The following is a 22,732-nucleotide window of genomic DNA, read 5'->3' as shown; positions in this document are numbered from 1 at the left end:
CGAAATGACACAAAAAAAAATAAAGTTTTTATTGGTCATGGCAACAAAGCATACGAATGCATCCAAAACTGCGATAAATTTTTCGAAGCGTTTTCGATCGGTGTTCGTTTACTGGACATAAATTCTAGATTGGCGTTTAGCAACGACTGGTCATTTGTCTTCGATGTTATTGTGTGGAAAAAGTGTATATACCTTTATCAGGGGTTTAAAAATCAAATCAAATTGTTCTTCAATTTACTATAGCACATTTTAGTACTTTCTGCTATATCCATCACGGCAATATTCCTCTGAAAGCATTGGGCATTACTTATCAAAATTATACGTCTGAGAACATTAGGAATTCAGCTTTTTGCCAAAATAACGGTTAACTGAGATAATAAGTGCATAGATAGGAAACCGCGTCTAATAACAAGCCGGGGTTATTACCATGTGCCTCCGTCTCGGAATACTGAGCGTGCAGAAATATTACATTTTACAACGCAGCATTCGCGCTGATTTCATTATGATTATAACCATTGATAACAGTGATTAAAACAAGATTTAATACAAATGATTCTTTTCGTGACAATTTTTTTGGTTCACAAAACTTGCCAGTCAAAAGATTATATCAATTTATCAAGTAACTACCTTTGCCCGCGATTCTACTCGCGTTAATTTCCCATGGGAACAGTACTTTTTCCTGGAATCAAAGCTAAATCAAAGCATGTCCTACGTACTATTAACTATATATATCAGGAATTTTAAGAAGATTGGTTGAATAGATAAGCGTGAAGTCGACGAAGAAGAAGACAAACAAACAAACAAACTTACTTTCGCTGTTGAAATTAAATGATGATTAGATGTATTAAGTAGTAATGTTGTTCTAGGAGTGGAAATAATATCAATGTTTTAGGCGAATATTTTTTTAAGACTATTGTCATTTTGAAAAATATTTGAGTACCTAATTATAGTTATTATAATAGTTAGTTAACAGACATGTTAAAAATATTTATAAAGTTATTTTAGCAAATAAATCTGGCATCCGGGAGCTGAAATTAAAATTGCAATTTATTTTGCGATAACTCAGCCTTGAGTTCATTTACGTTAGTATAGCTAGTTGTAACATATGTCTCTTAAAGAGTACATCTATCTTACATTATTTTTCTTCTGTACCCACATTAATTTGTGTCTCAGTGATGTGAGAATACGATTATCATTATTGTTGTTTGTTCACCGCAGGAGTTTAACGTTTCAAGTTAAATTGCAAACAGTAAAACAGCAATAAAAGTGGTCGGGCTGGTTCTACCTCGCCATAGAGGGAAAAATACACTCCTTTTTGCGTCTGCGCTCGGATAGATCTGCAATCTATGTGTGTGTGTGTGTGAGAGTGTGTCGGGTTTATACCTCTATCTTTCTTTTTTTTCGAGTGTGTTAATTGTTAACACTGGTGTCAGATTTTATTCAAGCCTAATACTTCTGTATTGCGTATGTATGTTTTGAGAGTAGGATCCGCATAAAAAAATCATAAGTTACTAGCTGCACCTCGGGGCTTCGCTCCCGTGGGAAAAAGTACCCGATGTGTTATTCCAGGTAATTTTCTACCCGTGTACCAAATTTCATAACGATCGGTACAGTAGATAATGCGTGAAGAGGTACCAAACTTACTTTCGCATTTATAATATAAGTTGGGACACTGATGTAATGCTTTTGAATTTTGTGCACTTACAAAACATTTCTGCTCAATCGGTTGAAGATAACTAATTCATAATTGTGTTTCAAAATTCTACAATTCCCGAACAAACATAATTACCTGAGGGTAAAAATAAGAGGATAGAATTTGGATATATATACATTTAATATATGTATATACATAGCAAGTTAAATAAAAGCTTGTAAAAGAGGAGCGGTAATGTAATTATTATTATTATCATATATTATCATGATATAGGCATGATGTAGGGCCTAATCATATTTTAATCTTAGGTATGTACCAAATTTGAAATTGATTTGAATTTAAATTGAACACTATATAATAAATGTCTATATGAGTATATGAGTATTTAACTACTAAATTAATATATTAATCACTCGATATAATGGATATAATTTTAAAAATAATTATGAGATGAAAAAATTCTGGAATCGAGCGGGAAATGAACGTACGTACTTATTTATTATTATTTTCAAACATTTGTGACAAAAACCATTTAATTATATAGATTTGATTATATAGTATAAAAAAGTCGTTACCCGCTGTCTGTCTGTCCCTTTGTATGCTTAAATCTTTAAAACTATGCAAAGGATTTTGATGCGGGTTTTTAATAGTGACTCAAGACAAATGTTTAACATTGCACCCGTGCGAAGCTGGTGCGGGTCGCTAGTAAATTATAAACAATGAATTATACGATAATGGTGATTATTACTATTGGTCTACTTTTTTTTGTGTCATATCTTGGCTCGTATGCTTTAAAAAATATATTGAAATGTTGATTCGTAACAACATCACAATCATGTTAAAATTATTTTCTTTGGTAATGAAAAATTTAGAAATTAAATGTTGTCTTACAAACTTGTAACAATGTATGAAATTATAAGTAATTTACTGTACTAACGTCAGAATTGAGGATACGAACCAGTGAAATTTGCTTTGCAATTTAACAGACGATATTATAATGTTGGATAAATATTTTATGACGGAACGTTTCGAATCTCGAGACTTTATTGAATTTATTCCGATTGGAGTTTATTTTCCCAGGCCTACGTCTCCTTCGAACCTAATTAAAACCATTTTTTGCATGTACGGGAGATTCTCTAATCGGAAAATAAAAATTTCAATTCTTTTTCTACATGTCTGTTCGGCTAAACGCGACTTACCCTTCACTAAAAACTCTCTTCTCTTGCATCTGAATGTATGAGACGAGAGTTCTTCTCTCACTCATTTGCGTGTCTCAGCATTGGGAGCTCTGAAGTCGCTAAACTCGGAGTCAGCGAAAACATCTTACAATTTTGACGCAGTTTCTACACGTCAAAAAAAGATACTGGTGTTGGCCGTAATAGCGTAACTTTCGTCAAAATGCAAACAAAACAATCTTATTTTGTAGTGAAAAGTCCTTGAGAAATAGCAAGGAAACTGAACGGAATTACTTTCCATCACGTCCATGCTCGGGGACGAAGCGGAGTAAGTTCATTATTACTATGCTAAGCAGGTTCACCGCACAATGTACGGCGCCCCGGAGGCGGTTGCTGGCATAGTACGCTATGAAAAGAAGGTGATCTTAATGTAAGAATTAAAAAAGAAACAACAATTCTAAAATATTATCTAAAAATCAGATATATTAGAAAAATAAGATGTGTACGATATATGAAATGTGAGTATGAATGTGAGAATACGTCCAAGATAGCATACATTCTGAAATATTTGTCACGAAAAGTTGTTCACGCGCTACAGAGTTTTTATTTATAGGAATGTTTCCGTTTCAAAAAGGACACGATAATAAAATCAGTGTACCGCGGGCATATTGTCTGGAATTTGTTTTAACTTACATTGTTGAAACCACGTTTGACCTCAGTACTTTAATTATATCTATTTAAAATTTCATTAAAATCGGTTACAGCGGTTTAGCCGTGAAAGTGGGCCAGACAAACAGACTTTCGCATTTTTATTATTAGTATTCGTATATGTTACACATGAATTTTATTTATTTTTGAATGCAAATATGTATGCAAATAAAATTCTATTTAAGTGCATATTGCTTGACAGTTATATATTGCCTTCTGATCCTTCTTCTACTAATAAGGTCAAACATGAGAAATTTGTATCATGATACCCGCAAGATGGCAGTAATTCACAGTGTCTTGGTTCCAGCACGTAATTTTGTCGCTAAAACAATGTGACGGATTTACAGCGGGACGGTATTTTAATAATAATAAACACGTGTAGGATTGTTCGCAAATTTCTTCAACTCGAGTCCAGTAATACAAATAGTCCTCTATAATAATTATGTTAGCACTTGGCAACCACACCCGTGCTCTCATATAATTCTACCGGACCTCGCCTGAGCTCAATGAATGAGGAAAACAAAATTATAATAATAAAGCTTTATTTCAAGACCAATTTAAATTTAGAGTCATTTCATGCATAATTTTGTTTTTAAATATCGGATTTTTTTCGTAAACATTATTTTTCTGCATATGTGCTCATTAGTTTGATTAATGTATAAGGTATCTCTTATATCTTTTATACATTAATCAGACTAATGAGCAGAAATGCAGAAAAATAATGTTTACGAAGAAAATCCGGTATTTAAAAACAAAATTATGCATGAAGTTAATACAGAAAAAATAGCGCATAATATTTTTTCTGGATGTGTTCGTCAAGATTTTTCTACGTTTGAAGCATTACATTTTAACATATAAAAAATGTTTTAATGTAAAAAAAGTCGCAATACAAATTCTTATCGCTCGAGTGCTGAAACAAATCCAAAAAGGCGGGAATTTACGACAAACATTTATAATACCGTTGTCATCTTTGTTGGGTGTTAAAAAAACGAGCTCCAGACACGACATCAAGGGAAATGTCCTAATCCTTTCGAGAATTTAAATTTATGTTGTTTAAGTTTTATATATAGGTATTTTTCTGAATAAAATAGTACTATTCGAAAAGATAATAACATTCGCAATCTGCTTTGAAGGTCTGTTATGTTCGGATTGAAAATTATTTGTAATTTTTTACTTCGCAATAAGCTACATTTTGGATTCAACAATTAAAACATAACGGATTTAGCTGAGACTTAATTGAAGGTTGGATGATTGGGTATCAAGTATTTTTCCTTGGCATGATTTAATTGTTTATTATCAAAATTTCATTTATAGTGAGAAAATTTATATTACAGTATAAAATAATGAAAATGAACCACGTCTTTCCTCTATTCAAATTTATCAAAATTGATGAAATACATTGACGTTTGGCCACTCATTTATATATTACTAGCTACGCCTAGGGGCTTCGCTCCCGTGGGAATTTCGGGATTAAAAGTACGTAAGATTCAGGTGACTTACTGTAACGTAACTCGCTGCTATTCTTTGTAACTTTTTTTTAAATTCAATTTTGAAGTCGCATCTCTATCTTATTATACAGAAGCATGTACTAAGACATGTACTAGCTACCAAAGTCCCTACTAGGCTGGGCTAATGCGAGCGCGGTTGGAATTATAATGGAGCCACGTATCTGTAATGACTTTCTGGAGAGCAAAAACTGGGCCGTGTTTATGATGCTCCTGAGGGAATAACTTTCTAATACTATGATGTTTTAAGCCTGGTACAGAATGTGGAGGCTTTATTGCAAAAATATAGTAAACGTCAATGCCTCTTTTTTCAATTTTCCTTTCGCGGGTCTACTGGAAGAAATTTCTATTGTAATTTTGACCTTAACCTTTGAACTTGTTTCCTATTAGGAAGTTGTATATTTACACTGTATTGTATACATAAATAAATAAATACATTGCGGGGCAAGAAGTGTTGCAATTGGACTAAATAAATCATATCTTTTGATCTTGGGGATGTGAAAAACACACAGTAAGACCTATATAAATTAAAATCGACTTATCCAAGATGGAGTTCTAATCATATTAATTGTTTAATATAAACTTAAACCATTGAAAAATAGAAAAAATCTAAATTAATATTTATTAACTTTAACTTTTTTTTTTTACTTAATTTCTTAATTACAATACCAAGATGTTTTCATCAAAAGTGTTGTATGTTTGAAATAATAATATATTAAGAATATTGCTCCAATCCCGCGGTAGCTGTAAACACGCTTCAGGAGTTTTTGTTCTCCGAAAACTTATTATGGGAGAACGTGCCAGGATTTACTTGTTTAATCAAAATAAGTTATGGCACTAATAAATGCTATTAGGTACACAATACTTCGTGTGTTTTTCAAAAAATGATTTTATTCGTTTTAGAATTTTAACGGGTATGGGCAAAAATCTCCCCCATTGCCATGTAAAAGGTTAAAAATGTATTAAGTGCATACATTTCAAATTTTATATTTTTAGAATAATTAGCGTTATTCTATCCCATTAAACGAAAATAATGTCATTTATTATCTGACGAATACGACAAAATAACGATCTTTTTACGGCGATTAATTTTGTGAATATTCTCCGAGCTACAGGGATCGCCAATAGGATCGCGATTGTTGATAAAACATAACAGATTGCCTAATAAATTATTGATAGTCATCTATCTATAACCGAAAAACGGAGCCCAAGTGTTGCCCTGTTAAACATTTATGAATTTCGGTACGGTACCGGTAGATATTGGCATCTCCTTTAGAAATCATGATCACCAATTTTGTGAGATTACTTATCAGCTATATTTTAGGGACTCTTCTGCGTACACCATGCAGGACTTTATCAAAATAAAAATCTAATAGCTATTTGATTTTCATAGAGATTATTTTGATACAGTATTCATCCAGAAATTAGACTTACACAGGCACTTTTTCATGTCATATTTTAAATTAAATAGTATTTATCAAAGATAGGTACAAACTACTAGTGTTTCGGATCGACCACTGCTGAGTAGAAATGCAGAAAGAAACTCATTTAAACAGTGTTGGTCTCTATCATGCCAGAAGGGCTTAAGTAGCATTTTTTATGTATATTATTATTATTCGTGGTATATAAAAATATCGTCGTGTCGGTTGCTTTGCGTGTCTTTTTCTATATTTCTGTTTCTAACATGTAAAACATAAAAATTACTCTTGATTCTCTGTACGGTATTTTCATACGTGGCTTACAGTCACATTTTACCAACAATCCGGAGCTCGCACTCGCTCGCAACGTAACGCTATCTAAATTGCCGAAACCGTGGGAACCCCCCGCCCATCCACCGCGCTGCTACAGTTAGCCGTTGTGAAACAATAACTGTTACTTGATTAATTAATTCACCGTAAAGTTCACACTCAATATGCAGTTGATAAAGGTCAGCGTCCAGTGAGACACGATGCAATTAATTTGTAATTTCAAAATATTATGGATGAAGAGTTTCCTTTAGTTTTTTCTTTTATTTTTTTTTATAGATCTTTAATTGCAGAATATTAATTCTGCAATGATAAATTCTATCGAATGGAAAGACATAAAATACATTATACAATTTATAAATTCCAAAAATAATTAAATTGAGTAAAACCATAAAAAAATATACCAGACAAAACAACACGATTTACTGCCTATATAATTTATTATCTTACTGTGTGGCATTATACACTTGTTGCATAGATATTATTCTTCATATAACTAATACCAATCTATGTTCACATCGAATTCATAGCGTAGCTAGCGTAGCTAGCGTACGTACCGGATTGTCAGCTTAATGTTAACACTCCACATGCCATCAATAGACACCAATTAACATTGCAATTAAGTTGTCTTTTTGTCGAAAGCACTGTCAAATCAAATAATGGCAGAAAACATAAGAAAATGCGATTGTTATTGACAATTGTGTGAGTAGGTTACGGCGAAGCAAATTGTTCGTTACTTTTTCATAGGATCAGTGACAATCAATGGTTGATTGTGATTGTGAGAGGTACGTGAAGTGTTATTTTATTTGGAATCTCTATTATTGCAACTGTACTTAGGTCGATAAGGTCCCTAATAGACGTTGTGTTGTACTATATAGACCTTTTAAAATAACGAAACCAGCTTTTTGGTCAAAAATTTTTTTAAACATGTCGTACTGGTCTAGTTCCTCTATAACATTTGTTTTTAGTTTTTTGAAAAGTTACTATATAATATAAAATTTGAGACTTGAAAAAGTGCTTGTGAAGGTCTAAATTCTGGATAAATGATTTTATTAGGTTGCAAATAAATAATCAAAAATAATATTAAATATTTATTTCTGTAGATATAGTGTTTACATAAATATATTTGAAACCAGTAGGTATCTCCTTTTAAGTAAATAATTACGAATGTTTAAGTGAAGACCACAAAATCAAAGCGAGATTAAGCAAATAAGTTTATCATTGTACTCAAAGCAAACGGGTATTTTTTGCATTAGAACCATAAGAAAAAGGAATAAAACTACAATTGTATTCCATTTCAACATAAAATGGCAGCTGCAAGATCCAGTGGCGTAGCTGAGTAAGCAAAAAGATCTGGGGGAAACACCGATTCACGAAGCTGAAGTTTTATCAAATGGAATAAATAGGTCAGCTATTGGGCAAACAAGATCTAGTTTGGGTTTATCCAAATAACTGGTATAGTATTTTACAAAACTAACCAGTGGTTGTCCTCATCGAGACAAAGCGGCGAGTGGTAACGCCATGCAAAAATGTCAAATGACGGACATGTCATGTCGTATCTATATAGAATAAAGATATACGTCTATTACATTTGATGTTTTCATGTCGCGTCGCGTAATCTTTGTTTCAATGGGAAACAAAGTGGTGCGATGCTCATCCCGTAAGCCATTTAAATGTGTGACAGGAAAAAAGGTTGGTGGTCAGGCTCAGAGGGCACATTGAGAATACTGGCCCGGTGCACGGCACTGTTAACCCTACGATAGTTACGCCCCTAGTGGGATCATTGATTCTGTTATTAGCTTAGCCGCCGGCGGGCCACCTGCCTCTGTTTTCCTTTGCCTTTCACGTCTTCTACCAAAATGATAGAATAACATTCGTGCCATTTTGTCTTGTTTCTATTGAGGCTTCAACTGGAATTCTATATAACTTTAGGTACGTTGTTCGGTGTCGGAGTTTTAGAATATAGTATGATATCTAAATAAGTCTAATCATGTTTTACATATAAAAACTAAATTAAAAATTAAGAAACCCACTTCAGAAGTTACTATGGCATTCAGTAAAGTTCGTTCATTAATTGGGACCCCAATTCTGGGTGCTAGATTATTTTTCCTTATACCAAGTGATCCTATATGAGTTCTGCTTTTACGTTTTAGGTAATCCTAAAAAGGGATTCGACTTAAGAAAATTTCTGTCTGTCTCGTCTTCATAAAATATCGATAGAATTCGTAGTAGGCTCTTTATTGGATAAACGTAACGAATGTTGTTTGTATATCCATTTTTATGATCCAGATTATTTATGGTTTCGATACTAATACAAGTGTCGTGTGGTTTAATCCTGAATACAGTACAAAATTCCGAGGGAAAATATTATGGCTCATAGAAATTCGATACAATCTTCTGAAATTATAAAAATGATCTTGGTAGTGGGTATTCTATATACTCTACGGCAATTCCATGAAGTTAAACAACAAGCAATTCTCCGTCATTTAATTCCTTATTATATGGGTCATTCCGAACACTTGTATGCTCTGAATATTTTCGAAGAATTTCAAAGTTGACCGCTTTATGCGACCTACACTTATTTAGTGTATACAAATTAGTAAAAAGAACGACTCCTTTCAAACCCCCGCAAGTGTGCACACAGCCTACTAATGAGCAGCATATAGAATCTACATGTTGAATAGGGAGTTCATTTCTCCCAGCTTCTTTTAATTTTGTGACTGCGCTATTAATTTTGTGGTATATTACCCACACTGGCATGCTCCCGAGGATGTCGTACGAGGCAACTAAGGGACACATAGCCTTGGTAACTGATACGCAACAATGATATTCCCAAAGACAGGACGGGGAAGGTTGACGTCAGGCAAAAACCTGGTCGTAAAATCATGGCCATCTTCAACATAGTAAAGTTTTTTTTTAAGCTGACGCCGGCCTCATAACATAGAGGTATTAACAAGATATTTCACATACTTAATCAAACTTTCAAAATACATATATCGGCTTATTTCACATTTCATTATCCTTACATATTATAAAACAAAGCCTTCTGCCCCGTCTGTCCGTCTACTACTCAAAAACTACTGCAAGGATTTTTATGCGGTTTCACCTATAGATAGTGTGATTCCTGGGGAAGGTATAATTGTATAATTTATTATGTATTACCCAAGCGAAGCAGGGACGGACGGCTAGTATAGCATATTTTGCATTTTCGTAACTCAATCAAAATCTGTAGGCTATTTCCCGTAGCTAGAATCATGAAAGACAATGAAGGAAAAATTCTACAAAAAGTGGTAATATTGTTTTATCACCAAAAAAGAATTACGAACATATGCTTGCATTTCATATTTCATTAGAAAACAAGTGCGTAACAATTATTTTGTAATAATATAATACATTATATATGTATTATATTATTAATAATACAATTTGGTACGAAACCTTCGGTTCCCGATTTTTTATTTAATTAGGTGTATTTAGACCAATAGATATAATAACACAGCACAGACACGACACTTAAATTTTGCTGTATATTTCTCGCAGTATTCCATTAACATTTCATATAATTTATGTATAAGTCGAGTAACTCCAACATACTATACGTACAGTAGTAATACCTAATTTGCTTTACTTGGAGTCTCTCTAGGGTTTAATCTAAGATGCCTTCATTTTCATATTTTATTAATAACTAAATTCTAACGCAATGCAAACTGAAGATGATGAAACTAAATACATATTTCCGTGGAATAAATTTAAATGAACTAATTAATACGTATAAAGTGGAAATTGTAAATATGTGTACATTATTTATGTCCAAACAATCGCCCTTTAAGTAAACTAAATTCAAGATTCGCCGCTATTTACATAGTAGATAGAGTTCACTTTAAAAATTTGACGCGTAGACTTTGCTAGTACCGATTCATTTGCATGAGTCAAGTTTGACGTTAGCTGTCATTTGCATAGAAAAACGAAAAGTACCTACACCATTTTATCTAAACGAGCGTGGCGCATAGATTAACGTTAACGTTAAAGTTGACTGGTGCAACCCACCCTTAACATGAATTTGGTATCACAGTTGTAGTGAGCAAAGTCCCGACGCCGAGCTGAAATTAAATTTCGTATTTATGATTATGACAAATGTCTAATTCAGCTTGACATAGCAACTTGTAGCACGCAACTACACACGCAACAGCGGTTGCATCTTCTACTCGTATTTCAAATGCAATAAATAAATAGGATAATTAATTTATTCAAGTAGCAAGTAATCCTACTAGTAGTACCAAATAGATAGTCAAGATTGGTTCTTAGTTCTTATACTACCTATAAGAACTAAGAACCTAGTGTTGCCAGCTAACTAGTATTAGCATAAATAAGGAGCTGTACTAATAAATGAGGGCGCTGTAGTCAGTCTATTCTTATAGATAGACTGTATTGTTGATGTGAGAGTTCCCGTGATCATATTATCCACTACTTGTGTCCCGAAGCTACACTATCCTGAGAATATCAGGATATATCCTAATAAAGGAATATGTAGCTTCCTACTGGTGAAAGAATTTTGGAAATCCGTTGAGAAGTTCCGAAGATTATACCACACACAAACGTAAAATGAATTCTTAGAAGAATGGATGTCATTTCTAACTTTAGTTTAAAAAACACAAAACGAGAATGAAAGACAAAAAAAAGTCGATTCATGCAATCACATAGTGGATAAAAGCTAAAACTATTCCATGAACCATAATGTTAACAAAATTTGCATACCTATGTGTATGTCAGTGGAAAGTTAACTGTTTCTGACACATGTTAGCGTAACTTATTGCCCGTGCTAATGCAGGAAGGTACTACAATGTAATGCAATTTTGAGCGAAATTAATTTAAAGCTCCTAAACACTTGCAGTGTTACTTGTTACAATTTAATTAATTTGTCAAAAATAAATGAATGAATTCATGACTCATGTATGGTAATTTACATTACATATGAGTTTTATTTGAAGATACATATATAGATGATTTGGCTAAGACAGGGAAAGGAGGGAAATTACATTGTATATAAACAAGAAAACACAATTAAACATTGTTTCGTAACTTAAATTCACTGAAAATAAACATTAAGCCCGGAGACACAAAACAAAATGAACAGCCAAATAACATTTGTAACTTTGAGTACAGTCAAATAAAATAACCAGTTACATTAACGTAGTCGTATGTCGCTGTAATAGAGCCGAATATGCAATGAAGTTTTGGTCGATGAATATAAATTCCATGGCGTCTTATTTAGCGAGTAACATCAAACTTTCTGTCTTCATAAAGTTATTAAACGAATCAACCAGCGTAGAAATTATACCTGTTAGATGTAATTAAGTTTCACGGCGAGTTCCTGCCTTCTTTAATCTTTCTTGGAAATAACGTTAGTCTGAGTTAAAGCTTTAAGGGATTTGTGCAAAGGTACATTAATGTTATGTACAGTAGGGGGCAGATAAACCTGACCATAAGATAGTAAGTTAGGTGGAGAAGTCAGGTTTGTCAGGTTTGTTTGCCCTTGACTGTGCTTATAAAGAAGCAGTGGTGGTGTAATGGTTAAAACGCCGCCTGTGAACTGAGAGGACGTAGGTTCGAATCCTACTCGTGCCACATGAGTTTGTATAACAATCTGACTCATGCACCTATAGTAGTCTTCGTCCACCACTTGCTTCCGATGAAGGAAAACATTGTGAGGAAACCTGCACTCTGGTTGGTTTTGTGTGTGAAATGAAGAAGGAAATGGCAAACCACTATTAATAGTGCCAAGAAAGTCGTGTGTCTTTCAATCCACGTAACGATCACGACCCTCAGCCATGAGGATACAACTATGAAAATCAAGTACTTGTAAAGTGAAGTGCCTAATATGCATTCCTTACTCATAGCGAAAAAAATATTATGAAATAAAAGTATGGATAGCTTAAATATTGCTCTTGGATGAACACGACGAATAAAGACATTGTTGAGGGAAAAGGAAGGAAAAAATAACGATTATGATGAGACGTGTCAGGCTGAATACGAAAAATTGCATTAATTTTTGATTCAAGGTTAGAACAATAATCACAAAACTTAACAACCAAAAAGGTCTTCTCAATTGTTTATTCTTGAGAAACATGATACGATTTGGTCTAAACAATCAAAATGTGCAAATGATGCAATTTTATTGTTGGGATATACAACATCAATCACTATGTTGGGTATGGTATGTATAATTGGAATATATGCGATTGTATTGAGTTTAGTATATTAGGCACCTAAATATTACGATAGGACCTGATATAATTTACGTATTATCTTATGTTATTTTTGCGACACGTATTGTATAATGATTGATTATGTGAATAGGGCCTATATATATAGTAGGATTTTCCCCTATTAATAACCTAGGTACATATTTGATTGATTCTGTGATTGTTACTTTATCTTCTTCGTGTCAACTTCGCTAATCAAAAATCAAAACTACTATATCAGTAGTATTAGTAGTGGTACTAGATCAGTACTTCAATCTGCAAAGATCATTTTGCATGTTAGGTTTTCAATATTTACTCATGTAAGTATTGTAAGTTAAGGATTCTTTGCGAATCAACACAACTAAAATATATAGGCATTTTAGTTGAACTGATTGATTGAATGTTATTAAAATTAAAATCGAAGGGTTATACCATGGGACAATTTGATAAATTAATATTCTGTGAAAAATGTTACACATTTCCGTCTCTATTCATTATATCACGGTCCTCTCGCATGCATCTTGATGTTGGAACATTTCTCCCGAGAGCGTAAATTGGATGACGGATACCGCAGAGGCTCACGTAACTTATTGAATTCGATAAACACCGGCCATTTTAAGATTGATGCATATAAAAGTGATTGATCTTTTGAGGAGTTCTGACGATTCCTGTCGTGAATAGATAGCGAGTGCGTATTACATGCTGTCTATTGGTTAAAAATAATGTATATTTATTTATACTATAAATTACTCTTTTTGTTGCGTCTACTTCTCTATATATACAAAAAAATAGTACACGTCATAGTACACGTCACTATATACCTACATACATATACATAGATTATTTAAGTATCAAAAATTTTATTACTAAATATTCCTGGAGTTTTATATTCATCGTCGTAAAAAGCTGTTATATTTTTGAAAAATGACCTGCATGCGGCAGCATCCATTTTCTGCATCGCAGTTACAGCTGTAATTTATCAACCTGTTTTTCTACTTACTCCTACAATACATTTATGAATCCACAGAGAAAAACTCAGAAAAGCAAGAGCATTATTAAATATTCATGTTTTATATTCGTGACAAATGTTCTCTGTGGACTATAAAAATGAAGTAAGTAAATTTGCGGAAATGTTTAAAAAATACTGGCATCAAATATATAAATTATTTTGGAAATTTGAATATGGAGTGTTTTCGTAAATTATTCCATATTCAAACTAATTTACTTAGGTACTATTCGGGCTCAGTGACCCAAAATGTTGCTCTCCCAAAGTCTTTGCCGTTTTTTTGTGGACAAGTAGGTTTTGTCAAAATTTAACTTAACATACTATATTAACTTAATATATATCTTTAGTTGTTAAAATCAATGGAAAAAAGGCTAAATAGTGAACCGTCTAAAAACTATTCTTATTTTACAATTGGTAAATGTATGATGATATTGTGCCTATGGTTTTATATTGTGCGTATATTGTGCGAGCTCAAGTCGAATAACTACAAGTACGGCGAGAGATTACTTTTATAGACATCTATTACGATGTGGAGCGATGTGAGGTTTACTGACACTAAACGTGCCTGTCTCCTATGATGGTGACTTGAAACATAGTTACACTGCACCGATTTATAGCATTTGCTCTGCGGCCAATTTTATCTGGAGAGTTTTAGATTTCAGTCGTAAAATGAATGAAGATCTCCCGATTTACAATCTAATATATTTTGTTACGCTGTAACTATGTAAGCTAGTTGATGAGTTGATTTGAATTTGGCCGTCACAAAATTCTAGATGATATGAGATGATAGAAAAGATGATCTATGAACAATCTATATTTTTTGAAGTGAGACACATGAAATATGGGGATGACACGGGACCTGTTGCGGGAACGGAACAGTACACGTAGCGGGAAATGGGAAATGGAACGAGTGACAAGGGAGAAAAGGAATTTAAATCATTATGTAGTATCAGAATACGAAATTAATCTATTACATTTTTTTATTTCAATTAATTTTTTGAAGGGACATTCACTTGGGCATAATCGTGAGCAAAAAGCTAATCACTTATATCAACAACGTCTTATTTGGGAAGTTTTTGAAAACTGGGATTTTAAAGTTTTTTTCATCTAAAACATTTAATCAAAGAAACAGTTAAAGCAATTACTAATATTTCGATTATAATCGTAACAACTCATCGCGATCCGATAACATTATTTGGAGCAATCCTGACTTCGATTTACAGATACAATATCACAATACGCAGTCAATCAAAGTCATAGACAAAGATTAACACGGAAGAAAAAAATGATAGTGTTATTATAGCGCCGGTATAATGAAAGCACAATGACTTCATTTTTTGCAATCTAGATTACAATTCATATGATGCAATGGCTGATCGACGAGGTCATTCACATATTGTCGGTTAGGTTACCGCCATAATAACTACCGATCAAAAAGTTACTGTAATTCTTACCAGCTTTTGTTTTAGTGATAGTGTGGACACAGTGTAATAAAAAGTACTAATTTGGGTCAAATCTTTAGTTCTGATGACAATGAAGTATTGCTATAAGCAAATCCTGATAGTGAAATACAAACGGCACCCAGCAAGAAAATCTATTGAATGGGTAACAATACTTGTACGTGGTTTCAATACCAATTCCCGATGACAATCCATTATTGTTATGAGTTAGACAGAATCGACCAACGAGGGAACTCCTCAACAGTTTACTGTACGGCCATTATTTTTTAAAGTAGACCGTTTAGACAAGTAGACTGATCAAACAACTAGACCGATTGTTCCGGAGGAATTTTTAATCATGCGTCTACTGCAACAAGATCTCTTAGACGACACGAAATTCTTGTTAAAACTAATTTTTTATCACTATATTTAATTGTTCCTATCTTGATGTATGTATTACTTGGAAGACATACAATTCAATCATTTCCTTAAAAGTTATTGGATATTCATGTATGAGATATGTCCTAATGATCGCAATTGATAGTAAAATTACCTATTGTAAATAGAAAAATTACGAAAGTTTAACATTATAAACCAATCAATGCATTTGCTTATGTAACTCGCCTTATGTGGCAGTAATCTTATAGATATATAACTATAAATAGGCTATCATCATTACAACAATGATAGTCCACGTCATCTCACTTGACAATGATTGAACTGTTGCTGAACTTATTGTTAATTGAAATTGTTATTTGCGTAACGAATACGATCGATTATTTTAATAGCGATTAATTTGTGTAATTGATGTTCGTTTATTGACACGGGTTTATTTTTTTATTTGGTTTACAAGCAGATGCAAATTTACTCAAATAGTTTCCATTTATATCGCTGCTAGTGAGCCGTCCCGGCTTCGCTCGGGTAAAACCATAATAGGTAAATGATATACCTAAATCTTTTTCACTATCTACTGGCGAAAAGCGTACAAAATCCCGTCCGGTAATCTTCATACTAATAGACAGACCCGACATTACTTTTTTAAATAATATTTTAAGATTCAAGTTTTACAAAAATAATAAACCACCCAAAGTCTGTATTATTTTTTCATTCCATCCCAAAATATTGATATCCATACTATTAAATCAATGAATTCATGTTCATTCACCAAATGTTAATTAATGATTCTAAAGGCACGTCATTCTTACAAATTAAATACAGAAAATAAACATGGAAATTAAACAAATGTTTAGAATAGATTTTCATAAATGTCGTAAATTAGAAGTAAATTAAAAGAAATTGTATGCCATTTCTAAGGGATAGCAAGCGAGATTTGAATGCCATACATGATAGCTGGATATCAAGTTTATAGGAGAAATTAAAATTCAACAATTAGGAGAATAGGGTCTTGATATTATTTACATATTCACGAAATACAGTAGAATCGCTTTGAAACTTCTACTAAGACGTGCCACTAAACCTCGAGGATTTTCTACGACAAAAATCGTATTTGTTTACGTTGAAGTTTCATAAAGTTTTAATTGTAGATTATTAACTGATAGAGATCATAATATTGTGGAAAATTTTACATTACAATCATTAAGTTTTATACTGTTTACTAAAACTTCTCCCTACTTTATATCAAATATTTCTTTGCTTACAGTATAATCACCATAAAATATTTATATGAATTATTCTTAAAATATAAATTGCTTTTTAGAATAAAAATCAAATTCTCGGTGATAGTACAATTATAATTTCTTTTTTTTACACCCCAATAAATTTTTCTTTTAATAAATAAATAAAATATTATTATTGAGATTTTATAGAATCAAATATATTCTTTTATAATAATTTTTATTTATAAATTATTATTAATATACATATATATAAATTATAAATAATTATTTTATTTATTATTTTTATTTATAAAACGGCATTTTTGTATTTGTATTTTTTAAAGTTTGAATGAAATAAATTTTGTCAGAATATATTCTTATGATTTGTGAAAATGACCTAACTTTGATGCAGCAATGACTCCCTTCTGCCGCAATGTGGAGCGGCCTACATTCAGAACAAAAGCGTGCTTTGACGACGTCCGGACCAAATTAGTTCTCACACAACATTGTAAGTTTTGATGGCACTCTCTGATGGAACTTTTGTTTTCGTTTCATAGAACTATTGTTACTATTAGATTTAAAAACGAAAATATTAAAGCTAAGTACCGTCGGCTGCAAAAGTCCAGTACTACTTGTGAACCATATTCAATAAGAATAAAAAGCTCACAAACAGCATAGTAACATTTTACCCTGGGATTTAAAATCAGTATCATGGGGCCACGACTAAACAATTCAATTCAAATTAAAAATTGTTTTTTTCACAATCTTACACATAAGTAAGTAGATCACATAACATACGATAGGTTAAATATAAATATATGACCAAAATTTTATTTCAGAAAATCTTTGAACTAAGATTGACGCTGGCGAAGTCGCATTTCATAAAAATTTAGTCCCAGATAACACCAACGAATTTTAACTGGCATAGTATTAACAGGGCGGGCGCGAATAATGAATCACGATCAATCAGAGTCTAATCTAGTGCTTTAAAATGTTGAAATTAATATCGAAGAACATATAGCAAATTACTATATTATATAGCAGTTCCGCGATAAGTTCGTAACACTAAACGCTTCGTTATTAGCTTATTTTAGCGAAGAGCATGCGCTTAACTAGCTATCGGCAGCGCATCACTGGATATCGCTTTACGCCGGATTCACACTATCGCCGAACTCTGATACCGACGCGAAGGAATGAACATAGCATAGTTTGTATGAGAAAGCAGCAGTGTATACGGGATCTTCCTAAGTCTGGCGATCTGTTTGTCGACCGTGTATAGCCGACATTAGCTGTTAGCCGACATTAGCGGCGACAGCTTGAAACGAGATTACACTATAAACATCCATTAAATTGTTGACTGCGATACATCGCATATAGTGCAATTGATCGGTTGCTATACTGTTGGTATGTTTAGATTATTAAATAATGGTTTATTTTGTCTTTTTTACATTCGTATTAGTGTTTAAATTGACAAAATTTAGAATCGTATATACCGTAGAATGAACTATAAGTATATATGATTTATTTACATCGTTTTTAGCTGATTCGTTGCATGATATTAAGATCTGGACCTAACATTTTAAATTGCGTTACATAATTAAATTTTTGTCATAAAATATTCTTAAATATATAAATAAATACCGATACAACATTCGAAAACATGGCAATAAAAAATAAAACTCAAAGATTAGTAAGAGAAACGTGTCGCCTAAATTTCAGTTTCAACAAAATTGTTTATTCAACAAACTCACGACATTGACCTTAGATACATTTAGTGACAGTAAAAGTAATAAAACTAGTTTTGCCAAGAAAAAAGTCACGTAGGGTTCCTGAGCACCGCTACACAATCTATACTATTATTATAAAGAGGTAAGCTTTTGTGAGTTTGTATGTTTGAGGCGGGTAACTACTGAACCGATTTCAAAAATTCTTTCTCCATTAGAAATGTACATTATTCAATATTGGATATAGGCTAATTTTATCTCAAAATTCCCACGGGAGCGAAGCCCCGGGCAACATCTAGTCGAGTATAAGTTGAGGAATTTGAGTCAATGCCTTGGTCGTGAGTTCGTGACTCGATTTGCTTAACAAAAATGTAATACGGGAAATTTACTTTTAAACGTTTGTTGGGAACTTTACCCATGACTACAACTCTTTGAGCTCTTTTGAGAAAGAACATAAAAATATCTAAAAGTTCTGCTTATACAAGCCTAAATAGATGTCTATCTTTACACGCATGCAAAGTTATTGGAAGAACTAACAAACCTTAACATTATATAAAACTTTAAAGTTATTTAAAACTAGGTGCGCCCCGGGGCTTTACTCTCGTGGGAATTTTGGGATAAAAATATATGTATTATTACAAGTTATACCCGTGTACCAAATTTCATAACAATACGTGCGTATATTTCGCGTGAAAGAGTAACAAAGAAACACAAACGTCCGCATTTATTAGCAGGATTAGGAGAAAGATATCACATAAATTCAATCAATGCTAAATAGATCTGAAAACATGAAATCAACACAACATAACATAAAAACCTACGAGGCAAATTGTAATTTTCCATCATCAACGCGTCAACCGTGATATGAGTCTCCGACCAAGTGACAAATAGCTTGCAGCTATGCACTTCGGAAATGAATATGCGCGGCTTGCATATTGACCTGTGACAAATTTGTTCATGACCCGACGTGCTAGGTGAGTGCCAAAGGATTTACGACGTGATGCGATACGTCAATATCAAATTATATACAAACGTATTTACCTGTGTCTTATGTCATTTATAACCACACTATATCGTCCCATCGTGCAGCATTTTTTGCTCATCCAGGACGGCGGATAAGTGGTAGTAGATACATAAATCTTGTTAGTTCTGTCGTTGACAGATTTATGTTGTAAATCAACAAAATCATATTTATCGTTGTTGAAGTAATATAGCTAGAGCATAATAAATATGTACCTAATTATAATAAAATTCTCGGAATAAAGGACTTCCTACTAGTAGATTTATGATTAAAAATAGGTAAGATACAGGATTTTTGTTATTCAATTAAGTACTTACAATTTTTCAACTGCACAACTTACATCCCTATATGTTTTTGTAAATATGAGGTCTTAAATCTATACTGTTATTATAAAGAGGTAAGCGTTTGTGAGTTTGTATGTTTGAGTCTTGTAATCTCGGAAACTACTGAACCGATTTCAAACATTCTTTCACCATTAGAAAGGTACATTATCCAAGATTGCTATAGGCTATATTTCATCTCAAAATTCCCACGGGAGTGAAGTCCCGGGAAACATCTAGTCATAAATAATGTAAGTCAATTCTTCGATAAATAATCGAGGGTACTTTAACAAACAAAAGCCATAACTCAGTATTATATTCATAGAACAAAGTTTGCTGTTCAAGCCGAGACTAAGCTTGGGAATTTTTAGAGCAATCAATAAGGTTAAGCGCTTCCGAAAATATCATGAATTTAGAGTAATACTAGCCATTGACATCCCAATGCTCAGCAGCGAAGTTTCCCGAAATTTATTCCATAAATTTCTGTCTTTAGTCGTTTTTCTCCATTCCTCATGTAATCTGGCCCAGCAGTGACACATATTTATCTAGAAAAAACCTAGGTACGCTCCGGCGCCTCACTTCAGTGGGAATATCAGGATAAGGAAGGCTGTCACGCTAAATCCGGGGTAAGCGTAAATCATAACCTTCAACTTTTGAAAATTCGACTGTGATTTTACATGAAGGTGACCGCTTCATATCGTCAATCCCTTTTGGGAATGCTATCATTGCTTATCAACTTAGCTTATCTGTTTGTCGCTTTGTACGACATCTACTAACGAATATAGAGAGGCCCTCTTCTAGGGCGGAACCACACGACATGGGTGTAATTAAGCAATTTTATTATAGAGTAGATGTGTCCTGGGGCTTCGCTCCTGTTGGAATCGAGATATAAAATATAGCGATCTTGGATAATGTACCTTACTAATAATGAAAAAAAAAATTAAAATCGGTTCGGTAGTTTCGGAAATTACCCGCCTCAAACATCCAAACCCACAAAGTCACAAACTCACAAACGCTTACCTCTTTATAATATTAGTATAGATAGTATAGATGTTTATCTAAAATTAGAAAGAAAAGTTATAAGAATATACATATATTGATCAAACTAAACTTAAATCGGACTCAAATCGCACTTGTAACACTGGCAGTTCTAGTAAATAATGATGGAAAAGTGGAGCGGTTCCCCGACGAATAGCTTCTATCGGCGTGTTCCTTTTAAATTGGACGAAAAGGAAGGGAAATCGGGTTAAGCGTGCGGTGACCAGACAATCGCACTGTAATGGTAATGGGTCGTGCTACTATAATAGTTGTTAGATCTGTTCTGAAATGTATATTGATGTAGATTTGGTCTTACTGTATAAAATAAAGATACTTTTGGTTCAAAACGATATTAGAAAGTTTATCATACTAAATGCAAAATTGTTTACCATTTAGAAACTGTTGACATTTGCTGATGTATTGACTGTAATATAATGCTATAATTATGTTTGATCGCTAATAGTGGTTTTTGTTTTTTTCAGGTAAGTTTCGTCATCGACCTTTTTTTAATGTATGACTGTACTTTTTTATCGTACTAATAATTATAAATGCGAAAGTTTGTCAGGTTGTATTGTCATCTTTCACGCAAAACCTACTGGACGGATTGGTATGAAATTTGGTACACGCGTAGAGCATTATCTGGAATAACAGATAGAGTACTTTTTATCAGAATATTCCCAAAGGGCGCAGCTAGTTCTATGATAAAAATCTTCTTCATTGAAAATTTCCTAAATTATTAGCTTTTATATTACAAGTTTAACTACAATTTGTTTTATGTTTGGTTTAACAAGTGTTAAACCCGTAGTTATAAGACACCAATTAAATTTTATTACACAAAACGGCATATTAATTAGTCTTTTATTATCTAATTACATTTTACTTTCAAGCAAATTGTCATTTTCAAAGAGCAATATTCATAAAGTTGCGACTTTACTGCTAAGGTTATGTAGCTTTTGAATAGACATGCGAAGACTAAAAATCTAAAGTTATACGAACCTGTGAATATAAACTAAAGTTAACTATCACACACAAAGGCTGAGTTCCAACAGTCACGTTTACGTTAACTTTAACCAGCGCTTCACCGACTTTTAGACAAAATTGCACACTTTGCGTTTTTCTGCGCAGATTAAAGTTAACGTCAAAGTTGGTGCAACCTACTCAAAGTTGTACAATAGCTTCAGACGGGTTAGTAACTTTTGGTTTAGATTTCAGACTGCAGTTGACTCTCAAGTTAGAGTCATATAGTACGCCACTTCGTAGGTTTAACCAATCATGACATAGACAAAGTTTTGTTTTCTATTTTCATGGGCCAACTCAGCATAGAGCTGTTTTCAGTAGTTGCAGTCAGCATGTACGAGTTAATTTTCTTTGAAACTGCAATTTCGTACATATAAATTAGATTCGTACTTAAAAGTTTTAAATATTTAAAATATCAAAATTAATACAGACTGCAAAAATTTTATATACCTACTGTTTATTATTTGGAACGGAATAAAATTCTACTAGTAAATTTATGATGTGATTGAAAATATGTGAGAT

General features: G+C 32.9%; 1 protein-coding gene across 1 annotated transcript in view; it reads left to right on the top strand.

The window, feature by feature from the left end:
• The window catches only part of LOC128671668 (uncharacterized protein), a 44,956-nt gene that overhangs the window by 5,790 nt on the left and 16,434 nt on the right, over positions 1-22,732 (top strand). The gene's annotated exons all lie outside the window — the stretch shown is intronic.

This window comes from Plodia interpunctella, chromosome 8 (assembly GCF_027563975.2).
Source record: "Plodia interpunctella isolate USDA-ARS_2022_Savannah chromosome 8, ilPloInte3.2, whole genome shotgun sequence".
Lineage (NCBI taxonomy): Eukaryota > Metazoa > Arthropoda > Insecta > Lepidoptera > Pyralidae > Plodia > Plodia interpunctella.
Note: the sequence above shows the minus strand (reverse complement) of the source record. Positions and strands in the feature narration are given on the sequence as shown.